Source organism: Crinia signifera, chromosome 3 (genome assembly GCF_055691185.1).
Source record: "Crinia signifera chromosome 3, ASM5569118v1, whole genome shotgun sequence".
In the NCBI taxonomy this organism is placed as follows: Eukaryota; Metazoa; Chordata; class Amphibia; order Anura; family Myobatrachidae; genus Crinia; species Crinia signifera.
Genome location: NC_139219.1, coordinates 726008 through 737149, shown reverse-complemented (window position 1 = coordinate 737149; position 11142 = coordinate 726008).

The following is an 11142-nucleotide window of genomic DNA, read 5'->3' as shown; positions in this document are numbered from 1 at the left end:
TGTGTATAGTATGTGTATATATGTAAGTATGTATAGTATGTGTATAAATATGTGTGTGTGTATATATGTGTGTGTGTAGTATGTGTATATATATATATATATATATGTGTATAGTATGTGTATATATATATGTGTGTGTGTGTAGTATGTGTGTGTATATATATATGTGTGTGTATAGTGTGTGTATATATGTAAGTATGTATATTAATGTGTATATATATATATGTGTGTGTAGTATGTGTATATATGTGTGTAGTATGTGTGTGTGTATATATATATATATATATATGTGTGTGTAGTATGTGTATATATATGTGTGTGTGTGTAGTATGTGTATATATATATATATATATATATATATATATATGTGTGTGTGTATAGTATGCGTGTATATATATATATATGTGTGTGTATAGTATGTGTATATATATGTGTATATATATTGTTAAAGTCGAGTTGCATACACGCCATTTTAGGATAGTATGGCCGCCATTTTGGTTCGCAGAGTTGCGCAAATAAAGTTTCCATACCCGAGTCTGTGTGACAAAGTGGACCAGAAGCGTAGCCATACTATCACACATAAATTCATAAGAACATACTGACACTAAATAAAATATAGTTAAAGGTTTAGAACGCCACACATAGCTTAGTTAGCATTTGCATACATCCGTCTGTATCATGTTTAGTACCGTTACGTTCCGTTTCATATGCGCAGTATTCCGGTCATTGTGAATATTTCGCAATACATACGGTCCGATAGTTATGGACAAAATCCATATTCCTAAGACAGTTTCTGTTGAAAAGTGTATAACAAAGGAATCTATTAAAACCGGTTCTGACTGCTATTTACAACCCCTGACGACGATACTAACAAACAAAGGACTCCAAAAGTTCACTCCCCTGCACCTATTCAAACCAGGTGCATCATCTTACCCCCAATCACAGTGGACCTGACATACGATCTCTGACCAATAGGAATGGCCTTTGACCTCCCCCTTCTGACCCTATAAGATAGGTGACCCAGGGCGGCCTTGGTCACTTCGGCACATCTTCCTTTCCCTGACCTTCGACCGGGCTATAGTTCAACCCTGAACGATAGCGAGCTCTGACCGGACTGCGCTTCGCATATTTGATGAAACGGTAAACGGTTGCATTCACTGTACTTATTCTTATTGTATTGTTGGCTGATTGTATCCTGTATCTGTTTTCTTCCCCTAGTAGAGCCTGATTATTGTATTCATTGTTAGTCTATTGTATTACCTGTTATACCTGTATTTTCTATTCCTGTAACCCCCTTTTGTCCATTAGGGACTTAAATACATCTTTTTTTACGGAGTTTCTATCTCCATACTTCTATACTGTGGTTGTGTCTGTTATTCGCATTTAGCGATAAAGGTATATTACGGACACCGTCCTAAAAGGTATATTCGCAGATTAGAGACAAATTACTGCGAAGAGATCTCTTATTAAGGTATTGGTTCTTTGGTGTATAATACACAATAAAGGTACGCTACGCTGCGCTACGTTTTGTTCGCACGTAGTTAGGTTTAAAGGGTACACTGGTTACGGACATAATACGTAACCTGCGCTTTTCACTTATTGTTTCTTTGGTCATATTTAATCGCCATTAACAATTGGGGGCATCGTCCGACCGTTTCACATTCTGGAGCTCAGTACCAGGCGCGCGGCTTGACCTATACCAGCAAAAGGGTGGAAGTATTTAGTATCCATTGCTGGATAGGCCAGGTCCGCGGCGGTGCGGGGCTCAAGAAGTGCTAGCGTTGAACCCGAAGTACAATAAGTGAAACATAAAGCCACGTGTTTTAAAGTATATATTAAGTGTTTAGTAAACTGTACTTCTGCCTGCCACAAGTAGTTTAACGGGGTATAGTGTCTTGAGTTGCTTGTTTATTACAGTATATGTGCCACGTGCGATAAAGCTCGCACACGTGGAGACAAAGGCCTGTGTTTTATTATAGTACATAGAGGATCCCCTCTGTGCAAAACTATAACTTTTAGTGTTAGTTACTGCAGGGCCAGGGACTCCGCCACGTGGCGATAAGTTCTGGGCCTCTTACAGTAACGTAAAGTGTCTATTGTGTATTACGCAAGGTGCGCGCGCACGTGCCCATATCGGGAAATTTTCGCATCTTTGTACGTGATTTACGGATTAAGTACGGGATTTATATCGCATCTTGATACGTAACTTTCGGACAAAGTTAAGGGATTTATTCCACATTTAGGCGCAAATTACTGCGTATAGCGAAACCCGAGCGCAACCTTGCAAATACACTATAGAACACGTGGGTGGCCGATTCATCGGCGGCCTGTGAACAACGCACGTACACACGTGGCTGTTCATTGGCACTGCACATGCAGCACACATAGGAACTCAAAGGTGAACAGTATTAAACCACTAGCTTTATTTAAAACAGTATAGTAATATACTGTGGATAAAGCGGTGATTAATAAGAGAAAATAAGTTTTTTTTTTTTCTTTTTTGTTCATTTTCCAAAAACAAGCAACTCAAGCATTATTTTAATAGGGGTTGGGATCATTCGTCAGAATGATTCTAGGTCTACAGTCATTAGGTCGACCCCACTAGGTCGACTGGCAGGAAGGTCGACCTGACTTAAGGTCGACATGGGCCAAGGTCGACATGACTTAAGGTCGAATTTGCATAAAGGTCGACATGAGGAAGGTCGACTGGTCATAAGGTCGACATGGGTTTTTCACTGTTTTTTGATCCGAATGTCGACACAGTCGACATGGACACAGTTGGCAATGAGAATCGGACCCTCGCATCGCTCGCTTCGCTCGCTATGCTTCGGGCACGGTGCCTCGCTGCGCTCGGCACACTATTTTATTCTCCCACCACGCCCTAGTGGATGGTAGGGCATGAAATACCGCCTGTCGGCACATGTCGGCTCAAAAAACAGTGAAAAACCCATGTCGACCTTATGACCAGTCGACCTTCCTCATGTCGACCTTTATGCAAATTCGACCTTAAGTCATGTCGACCTTGGCCCATGTCGACCTTAAGTCAGGTCGACCTTCCTGCCAGTCGACCTAGTGGGGTCGACCTAATGACTGTAGACCTAAAGTCATTCTGACGAATGACCGCATCCCTTTAATAGATTCCTATAGCCATTTAAAAGGGATTTATACCTGCATAAGTATCTAGTGAGAAGCTACCAGCCTGGGAAGATTTTCTGTACAGAAATATTTCAAGTATAAGCATAAGACCAAGGTGTAACTAGCGCCCAGTGTGAAACAAAACTGAGGCGAACGGGTGTGTGACGGCACGACTCAAGCGCAGTGTAGTCCAGTGTAGGACAGTCCAGTGTAGGACCAGGGTGCACGTGACGACGTGCCCATAGGAACTGCCCCTTCCGTGGAACTACCTATTTTGATCCACTAGGAGGGTACAAGAAGCTAAATCGGAACCCAGTGATCCGATTAGCTACTTTAGAAAATCCGATTTTTGGGGGTACAGGAAAACAAGTTTGTTGTGCCCTGGAAAAATTAGGCCGCACCTTGTAGGTCAACTAGAAGTTCGCTGCTAGTTGAGAGCTTGGTGATTGAGTATCATACCTCGTAGCCTTCGCACCCGCTTGATTGTGGGACTGTTCTAGGACGCTGAGAAGTGAGTGTTTGGGGAGCTCTCAGACAAGTAATAACCCACCGGTATCTACTAGCTGTGAACGTCTATTCCTGTAATTATGGGTAATAACGGGTCACGCTGTGATAACGTGCCAGTTAGGGAGGAAGCGAGACGACCAAAAGGATCGGCGGCTTTCATTATGTGCTGTAAGCACGGCGAACGAGCAGTTGTTTACCAAAAGAAATGGAGAAAAATGACACAAGGCAGCAAGTTAGAATTTCCCAGTGTTGGTAGTTTTGATCCAGAAATCTTATCGGCAGTAAAAGATGAAATATGTCTACTCTCCAGTCGTAAGAAGAGAGTGAAGCACATAGAAATTCTTAAATTGTGGCAGAAGGAAGGACAGGAACAATGGGGAATCAGGTGTCTGGCAGTGCCAGATACAATCAGCCACAATAAAAATGCAACCGTAGCCGCAACAGCTCCCCCACCCCCATATGTGCCGAAGGGGTTAATGACTAATAAGCAAGACATGAGCAGTAATTTACCCGTTGCTAACTTGTACCCTGTTTTATCCCCTTATAAGGAAACCCGAGAGGAAAACGAGCAGCTGTTGGCACTGGCCGTCTCCCATGCAATTAATATGCTTGAGGGAAAAGCTGAACCGGCTAAACCTGCTGCTGGGGCCCCTGCACAGGGAGAGGAGACGGCTGATGCCAACAGCATAGTCATGGACTCAGGTAAGATAGCACCACACAGCACAGACACAGACGACTCCCAAGCAGGTCCCAGTAATGCGGATGTGGTACAAACCTACCCTGTACGCACACTGGAGGTTCCCTATGGTAAGGCAGACAGAGAGGGTGTGATACCTACCAGAAAGATGAACATGCTAAACCCATGGACACGGTTAGAGCTGCGGTCCATCATTTCAGATTTCCCTGATCCTAGGAAAGATCTGGCATTGAGCCGGAAATTTGTAAGGGATCTGGGAAACTCTGATGAGCCCACCAACAAGGATTGGAGAATCATGTTGAGGGCCTGTCTCCCTACCCACATAGACATCCCGAAATTCATTCAGGATAGTGGATTGAGAGGGGACAAGGAGATAAATGATGAGATCAACCAGGAAAATATACGCCTAATCAACTTACAATTGGGAGTATATTTTCCTGCGACAGTGGATAATAGCAGGATTTTCACCATCAAACAAAAGGATGGTGAATCTGCTGCTGACTATTTCACTAAGGCCTTGCTGGCGGTATCAAAATACACTGGTGTCTCCGAGCCTAAGGACGACCCCCACCTGAGGGAAATGATTGTCTCTGTGCTGGTGGAAGGGCTTAGAGAAAACCTGAGAGCCAGAGTCCAAACTTCTTTTCCAAATTGGCGTGGAATGACTGTAGATGCCCTACGGGAATCTGCTGTAGACCACGACCGTAACATCAAGAAGCACAGAGAACTGCAAACTGATAAACTGATGATGGTTAGCATCCAAGCTCTTACAAATGCCCCAAATAAAGCTGCATACCAACGAAACACCAGGGACACAGGTAGAAAGCCCATTATTTGCTACAACTGCAATAAGGAAGGACACATTGCAGCACAATGTAGGTCAGGAAACCCCAGGAGTCACAAAACACATAAGCGAGACTGGGAATCTCACCAGGGTGAGACACGGAGATACCCAGCCCCTAGACAATGGGAGGAGACAGACAGGTCACGCAACATGCCTCCTCCCCATCTGATGGCTGACACTGTACTAAGGGCAACCCAAGTAAGACAATAGGAAACAGGTCATACCTGTATCCTACAGCCAGTTAGATTGACACAACACCTTAGAGAGGAACCTCAGGTGAAGGTTGATATAGCTGGAGTAAGGCAAAGCTTTTTGGTTGATACAGGGGCGGCCAGATCTGTTCTCAACACTCCTCTTCACTTGGGTTTCACTGACCAATCAGTAGCAGCAATTGGGGTAACAGGAAAAATACAACATTACCCACTGACGAAACCAGCGGAGGTTACAATCGGGCCTCTGCATACCAAACATTCTTTCCTGTTGGCTGCATCGGCCCCGACTAACCTCCTGGGTAGAGATTTACTATGTAAAATGGGATGTGTCATATATTGCACCCCCGATGGGGTATTTCTGGACACTCCTAGAAATCTTACACAAGAAGTGCAAGATATGCTGGACAGTCCTCAGAGGCTAATGTTGTATTCCACTGTTGTAGAATCGAATCCATCTAGGGTAGCTGAAATTACAGCACAAATACCGAGTTCCCTTTGGACTAAAGATGGACAGGATGCTGGGCTGATGGCAAATGTAGCTCCAGTAGAGATCCGCATAAAAGAAGGCAGGATAGCCCCAAAAATACCGCAATACCCTTTAAAACCTGAAGTTGAGCTAGGAGTATACCCAGTAATCCAGCGATTGCTCCAACAGGAAATCCTAGTTAGAACTTCCAGCACGGCCAATAGTCCCATCTTTCCTGTGAAAAAGAGCGGGGGGAGGGGCTACAGACTAGTGCAGGATTTAAGAGGGGTAAACAAAGTAGTTGAGAGCCAATTCCCCGTAGTGCCAAACCCAGCTGTCATCCTAATGCAAATCCCACCTCACTGTACTCATTTCACAGTCATTGATTTGTGTTCTGCGTTCTTCTCTGTCCCTTTACACCCTGACAGCCAGTATCTGTTCGCCTTTACATACAGAGGAGTACAGTATACCTGGACACGACTCCCCCAGGGATTCATAGACAGCCCCAGCATCTTCTCCCAGGCCTTGCATGATTGTTTACAATCCTTTCAACCCATGAGTGGTTCGATACTAATACAATATGTCGATGACTTATTGTTGTGTTCTGAGTCACTGGAGTCATCAGTGGATTACACTAGACAGCTGCTGATGCATCTCTCAGAGACAGGACATAAAGTATCAAAGGATAAGCTGCAATTATGCCAGACCAGGGTTAAGTATCTGGGCCACTGCCTTACCCAAGGGCTGAGACACCTCAGCGACGACCGAATCCAAGCGATTCAGAACATGGTACTGCCACAGACCCAGCACCAGATCCGTACGTTCCTAGGCATGTGTGGATACTGTCGCAATTGGATCCCAGGATTCTCTATTCTGGCATTGCCACTACAAGAGATGGTTTCCTCAACTAAGCCAGACCGGGTCTCTCACACTGAGGAATCTGAGCTGGCTTTCGAGGAACTAAAGGTGAGCCTAACAAAGGCCCCAGCACTGGGAATGCCAGATTATGGGAAACCCTTTGAACTGTACGGAACGGAATCAGCTGGGTGTGCGGCAGGAGTACTTGTCCAAAAACATGGTGATGCCAACCGACCAGTAGCGTACTACAGTGGCCAGCTGGACACAGTAGCACGCTCACTCCCAACTTGCTTACGAAGTGTGGCCGCAATAGCACAACTAGTAAGCAAGAGTGAGGACGTGGTGTTGGGACACGATTTAACTGTTCATGCTCCCCATGCTGTCTCTGCCCTCCTAAATTCTGCCCAAACACGTCATGTGTCCTCAGCACGGTTCACCAAGTGGGAACTGGCGCTGATGGCCCCAGTAAATATTACCATCAAAAGATGCAACACACTAAACCCAGCCACATTACTTCCTCATGTGCCCTCCAAGGCACAAAGGGTGGAGGGTGATGGGAATGTTGCTGAAAATGGTAAAGCAGAGTTTAGTGAGGGTGAGGACAAGCATGATTGCATGACCTACCTGAATCAGACCTTTACAGCACGTCCTGACATAAGCGACAGCCCATTAATTGAGGTAGACATAACCTTATTCACTGATGGTAGCTGTCATAGACAGACGGAGACGGGAGAGCTGTGCACAGGCTACGCGGTAGTAGATGGAGAAGGTATTGTGGAAGCTGAACCCTTGGGACCACCTCACTCAGCACAAGTAGCGGAACTGGTGGCACTGACCAGAGCATGTGAACTGGCCAAAGGAAAACCAGTTAACATATATACCGACTCCAGATATGCTTTCGGAGTAGTGCATGATTTTGGAGCCCTATGGCGCCTCCGAAATTTCATGATGGCGGCTGGCACACCAGTGGCGCATGCGACATACATCAGGAGACTCCTGGGAGCTATCCAGCTTCCAGACAGAGTGGCTGTTATCAAGTACAAAGCTCATACATCAGAGAAGGACCCGGTGTCACTTGGTAACAGCCGCGCTGATGAGGCAGCGAAAAGGGCCGCATGCCCTGTAAATATTTTCACCCATCCTACAAACCTTTGTACACTGAACATGGTATCCACATCCAAACTGATAGACATGCAGAATTTGTGTTCCCCACAGGAAAGAGCAGTATGGAAGTCGAAGGGATGTGGCCAAGAGTCCACCGGACTTTGGAGAGATGGACACGGGAAACCAGTGGCCCCCAGGGCATACCTTCCTAGTCTAGCCGAGGCGGCCCATGGGCTGACACATCTTGGGAAGGAAGGTATGTGCAAGCTGGTAAAGGCCTACTGGTGTGCATCAGGGTTCGCTTCTCAAGCAGGTAGAGTGGCAATGTCATGCCTCACCTGTTTGAGGAAGAACGTTGGAAAAGCCATCCCAACAGAGCCATCCCACATCCCTCCTACAGAAGGCCCTTTCCAGGTAATACAAATCGACTTCATACAGTTACCACCCTGTAGAAATTTGAAATATGTATTAGTGTGTGTTGACATGTTTTCCAGCTGGGTGGAGGCTTTCCCCGCTGCCTCCAACACTGCTACCTTTACAGCAAAGAAAATATGTTTGTCTGTAGATATGGTATCCCAAAGGTCATTGAGAGTGACAGAGGCACTCATTTCACAGGAGAGGTCTTCCAAATCATGTGTAAACTCCTGGGGATTAATAGTAAACTTCATACTCCATATCGTCCCCAGGCGAGCGCCAAAGTTGAGAGAATGAATTGTACTATTAAGAACAAATTGGGTAAAGTTATGGCTGAAACAGGGTTGTTATGGCCAGAGGCACTGCCTATTGTGCTGTATAGCATTAGGACCACTCCCAGGGCTCCGCTCAACTTGTCCCCCTTCGAGATATTGTTTGGTCGGCAGCCACACGTCATGATAGACCCACAGGATGATCTCAAATGTAACAATGAGCTAACTGTACAGTATATCCTAAAGCTAAACAAACAGCTAAGGAAACAACAAAAGGAGCTGAATTTACTGAACCCTGATATGCCTACCGAGAATTGTCATAATCTTAAACCAGGAGACTTTGTTATGATCCGAAATTTTTTACGCTCAGGTTGTTTGATAGACCGTTGGGAAGGACCGTACCAAGTTTTGTTGACCAGCACTACATCAATTAAAGTCGCAGAGAGAGAGACTTGGATACATTCGTCCCACTGCAAGAAAGCCAGTAACCCAGAGTTCCCGAGTGCAGAGAGCGAAAGAGAAGAAGTGTCGCTAGAAGCATTGTTCCGGGAAGACTGAAAGGCAGCCAAGGTCGAGCAACCTGAGCGAACAAAGGTCCAAGAGCAGAGCAAATAAAAGTCCCCTGGTAGAGATGATGGAAGGACTCCAAGCAACAGGTTCACAGTTGTACATTTATTTCTTTGTTTTCTTCCTGTTTCCTCTTCCTCATTCAAGGATACTCGGTGGCTGCCACATTCTAGAGCGATCGGAGCGGAGTTCTGACAGTGTAATAATGGACCCAGATATGGGTGAGGTAGAATCCCTAAACCAGCTTGATACTTTGCCCATAACAGGAGAAGGTAAAAGGTATGAGGAAAATGTAGTTCAAGGGCTATGTGATGAGTTATTGTCTGGTGAGTACTGTGTCTGTAGATATTGTCAACCGAAAATGGAAGAAGAATGCATCCAGCGATGTCAGTCGACAAGTAAGGCAACTACAGGCCGACATCCTTTGAGTGATTACCACTCACTAGTGGGTAAGGTTTTAAACCAAACAGAATGCTGGGTGTGTTCACAAGTGCTGCATAAAAGGAGTAGTGTAGGCCTAGTCCCATACCCGCTTAATATTTCTGAGATAAGTGTATTAAATAAGGGGAGGCCATTGGATAAGAGATACCTGTATACCAGGTCCCCTAGTCTTAGATTACACCCATACCAAGTGAATAAATCCCTGGTATGTATGAACTTCTCGAGTTCCAGAACGATTGGTACTTGGGAAGTGACATGGCACAACCAGACAATAACTTACTCCCAGCGTCCAGATGGAGAGCCTATTGATAAGGAATTATTGTTAAAGATCCGAACCAGTGGGAGACACTATAAATATGTCTACACGGTGAAGAAAAGTAAAATGATGGCCGGCAGAGTATCAGCCGGCTACTTTAATATGACCCTACAGCCAGAAACATGTGAGGAACGAGTCAGGGAGCAGGGGACAGGAATGTTCTTATGGATAATGTGTGACAAAATCATGAAATACTCTGTCCCTTATTTTCTCCCTGACGATGTTTATTATATTTGTGGTAGAAGGGCGTACAAATGTCTCTCCATGAACTACGTTGGAATTTGTTATCTAGGTAGAGTGTTACCTGAAGTGATGACCCTCACACATGATGAGATGGTGAGCATACACAGAGGTATACCTCCTCCTTACACTCATACCCACTATGATCAAATCCACAAAAGGGATTTAACAATCAAGAAAGAACCCCTAGCTTCTGAAATGATACACGAGTCGTTCGGTATCCAACTCCTCATTGCATTAGATATCACCCATACCGCCAGAGGAGTCATACATTTTAAGTATATACAAGCATTAGCCAGCTTGGTAGATAACATCACTGAGATTTATGATGACACTTTTAGATACACTGGGAAGGAGTTACAAGCGTATAAAAGAGAGCTAGTCCAACATCGGATGGTGTTGAACTATCTGACAGCTATGACAGGAGGATATTGTGTCACCCTCTCTACACAGTTTGGGGTGAAATGTTGTACATATATCACCAACAATACTGAAGACCCAGAAGAAATCATCGATCATCGGATGGATGAGATTCTTCAGCTTAAATGGGAATTTAGAAGGGAACACAATATCAGCCTGGCAGAAATAGGTAGCAATGTTAGCGAATGGACCTCCTGGTTGAATCCAATGCACTGGTTCTCTGGTTTAGGAGAATGGGCGCAAGGGATCATAGCTAGCATAGGAAAACTCCTTCTCTGTATCGGTGGTGCCATCATAGTCTTTGTGCTATTGTTCAAATGTTTAAAGGTGGTGACCCGGGGAAAGACAAAACGTACTGAAATCATGAGTGTAAGAACGAGAGATGCAGAGGAAGACCAGGGTTTGGTATATGACCCTAGAATCGAAACCACCTCCCTTTAAAGAAACCATATTTGTGAACGTGTATATGTTGTAACCTCCCTTGTTTTTATTTTTATCCCAAAAATTGTACATTATCCTTCGTCACCCTGAGTAGATTGTTCGATAAATGCGGCCCATCGTTTATCCATGATCCTGGATCGGCCAAAGTGCAGATGGTTTACTCCCCTTATATGTTCAATTCACGGATCCTAATTTCTCTGTTAGGATT